Source organism: Tachysurus fulvidraco, chromosome 20 (genome assembly GCF_022655615.1).
Source record: "Tachysurus fulvidraco isolate hzauxx_2018 chromosome 20, HZAU_PFXX_2.0, whole genome shotgun sequence".
NCBI classification, from domain to species: Eukaryota; Metazoa; Chordata; class Actinopteri; order Siluriformes; family Bagridae; genus Tachysurus; species Tachysurus fulvidraco.
The window spans coordinates 15,631,886-15,635,535 of record NC_062537.1 but is presented as its reverse complement, the minus strand read 5'-3'; positions in this window follow the sequence as shown (position 1 = coordinate 15,635,535).

Below are 3,650 nucleotides of genomic sequence, written 5' to 3'. Positions count from 1 at the left end.
CTTGTGTGTGTGGAGTTTGCATGTTCTCCCCGTGCCTCTGGGGTTTCCTCCGGGTACTCCGGTTTCCTCACCCGGTCCAAAGACATGCATGGTAGGTTGATTGGCATCTCTGGAAAATTGTTTGTAGTGTGTGAGTGTGTGAGTGAATGAGAGTGTGTGTGTGCCCTGCGATGGGTTGGCACTCAGGGTGTATCCTGCCTTGATGCCCGATGACGCCTGAGACCCCGTGACCCGAGGTAGTTCGGATAAGTGGTAGAAAATGAGTGAATGAATGAATGAATTAATCTACCATTGATCCTTCAGCCACATCTCCACATCAGTCAGAATGTATCTGACTGTAGAAAGGATATTATTCCTAATAACATGCTACCATGTTTATAACAGTTTATAATCACACCCTAAAGTGTCACCTAAATGAAGATAAGGTTCACTTTTGTGTCTGGTTCCTCTCAAGGTTTCTTCCTCTTCTATCTAAGGGAGTTTTTCCTCACCACAGTCAGCTCAGACTTGTTCATTGGGGATAAATACAAATACATTTAAGTCTGATATTAATCTTGAACTTTTGTATTATAATGTATATGTTATTATATTTTTATTTTGTATTGTGTTCTATTATTGTAATAGTTTTCATTGTAGTAGTTATAAATGGACGTTCTCTTACCTTCCTCTCTTTATTCGTCGGTCTTAAAGTTAATAATTTGCGCTGAATCCAGAATGCTATCTGTTATCTATTCTGAAGATATTCCTGTTACAAATAAGCAACAACAACAACAACAACAACAACAACAACAAAAGAAAAAACGCTGATCCTGGAGACTCCTTCCATTCTTCTTCTTTGGTGCAAGTTGTTACTAAACAATAACATAAGGAGTTGCCTTGCTGGAAAATTAATCACTCTCAATTCATGCATTGTTTCTGTCTCTTCCAGTTCGTTTTTCTTTCCACAAGAACTCGAAAAACAATACAAATGTAATTGCTTTCATTCTTGTAACTTCCAAGAAGTATAATTAAGTTAAAACGGTTCGCATGCATGGCATCGGCCCGTAGCTACAGATGTCGAGTTGTTTTCTCACTCGAGTTTGTTGACTTTAAGCTGAGTATTGCAAAAGAGGGAAAAATTAGCATTTAAGAAAGAGTGTGGGAAACACATGTACCCACCCACCCACACACACACACACACACACAAACCCACCGAGAAATATTCTGCTGCATTTAAGCCCTTACATAGAAAAGACATCAACATTCCAAATAAGCTGTGAGACGACTTGCTCTGCGCACTCGAAGCTGTCAGGATATGTTTTACTGTGGTGACTCTTATGGCATGCACACAGCGGTCAGTGTAAAAGAGAAGCTGTCTCAATCCTCCAGAACACCATTAATCATAAGAATGCAGCAGGACATCGCAGTATCCGAGAGAGAAGAGGAGAGATATGGGAGATTAGTCGTCTTCTCCTCTTAAAGTCCAGATGTGTGATAAACTTTACCTTCCTTTCAGCTCTACAGCTCAAACCGTAAAGGCCTTGCTTACAAAATAGATCAGTTATGATTACAACTAAAAGAGCTCAGTTCTTATTTACTCTCTTTTCAAATAGACAGATATATATATATATATATATATATATATATATATATATATATATATATATATATATATATATATATATATATATATAATAGACAGAATTAAATATATAAGTACATATCTTATGTTGAATGGTCAGTATTGAATGGTGTCTATTGACTTTTCAGTGAGGATTTATTTAGTCTCCTGTCCAGACAGAAAATAAGTTGGGTTTTTTGTCCACATCTTATTTACAAGTATGTCTCTGTGCTAGTGAATGTCTGCACCACTGAAGTCCTTGATTTTAGTGACAGAAATGGTCAAATTCTTGAAAAAAATTAAATTGCAAATATTTACTGAAAACAGTAATAATAAAATAATAGAAAACAGTAATAATAAAGTTTATACAATATGTTTTTAAACATATTCAAATACATTCTTATTATTTTTATTATTATCATTATCGTTATTATTATTATTATTATTATTATTATTATTATTATTATTATTATTATTATTATTATTATTATTATTATTATTATCATCATCATTATTATCATTATTATTATCATTTTTATTATTATCATTATTGATAATAATAATAATGATAATAATAATGATAATAATGATGATACTACTAATAATAATAATAATGATAATAATGATAATAATGATAATAGTTTTATTTTTGATGTTTTACCTGATTTTAATTATTATTATTATTATTATTATTATTATTTTTTATAAAATGTGATTTTATTGTTTAGAGCATGTGGTTTTTTTTTCCACATATAGTATTTTAGTTCAGTTCATATGTGCAAATTCAGGATCCAAGAAGTTTATTGCCATCTGCACGAGCTTCCTTGTACAATGTATTTTACAAACTATTTAGCTTGCACATTTTTAAAAAAACGTGCCAGATGTTATGTAGCTGGGAACAACAGTGGAAATGCAATATGTCAGAAAAACAGGAAAATAAAAACTACAGTAAAGGCAGGAAAGTATTGATGTTAACATGCTCTGCTCTGTCTGCACATGAAAGAAGCATTCAATAATCAACTCTATAACTACTCTCTTAGTTATAATCAACTCTATAACTTCTCATATCATTCTCTCTCTCGTGTCTTCTTTTTCATTGAAGTTTTTCATTACTATTTAGAGAAAGGAAATGCTGTATTTGCTCGAACGTATACGTTCAATTACACACAAAACGCAGGAATGAAATACATAAAAAGATTATTTACCATCTGTCCTTGTGGTGGTTTCTATTGATGTTAACCATTTTTAGGAATTTTAATTTGAGTTGAAGCAATAAATAAATCAATCAATAAATGAATAAAATAAAAACTCAGACTATGGCCTTGTTACATCCAATACAGTATATCAGTTCTGTAGATGGAATGTTTTAAATTATATAGAAGGAATAAATGTCTTTAAATACAACAAGATTAAGGTCAAAACTTTTCAAACGAAAGAAAAATGGCCTGTGTTTAAACGAAGAATTTTTTTTTTGCGTGTATAGAAAAGTGTTTTTGATGAGTAGTGAATAGAAGCTTATATAACGGTTCGAGTACGAGTTCGGGTGTCGATGCTGAGTAAATTTATTTATACTTCTCTATGAATCACAGTCAGAATTCACAGTGGGCGGGGTCACAGCTCTGACAGACATCACTGACAGATCCAGATCCAGATCAGTTCAAAACCAGAAAGTGACTAGTGCCTGCGGAAAACAGAATATATACTCTTAGAAGTAAAAAAGAGAAAAGAAAAGAAAAAGAAAAAAACCTTGAAGACTAAAGAGATTTTCAGTTTGTTTCTCTGGAGGATGCCTTAAAAGTTGTACAACAAAAGAATGAACATTTCAAGTAGAAACTATTTAGAAAGGTAGATCTGTTAACCATCAAATGAAACCCAACTCTTTCTCTAAGCGTGTAGGAACCGAGCTCAGATAATGCCTTCAGTCTCGCTCGTCTCCTCCATTTTGACCTAAATTGAATTTACAATACTTTAGGCTACAAGGGTGAATGAATTGAAACACTATGCATATGGGACACAGTCCTGATTTTGACACATCATTACCCATGGAATG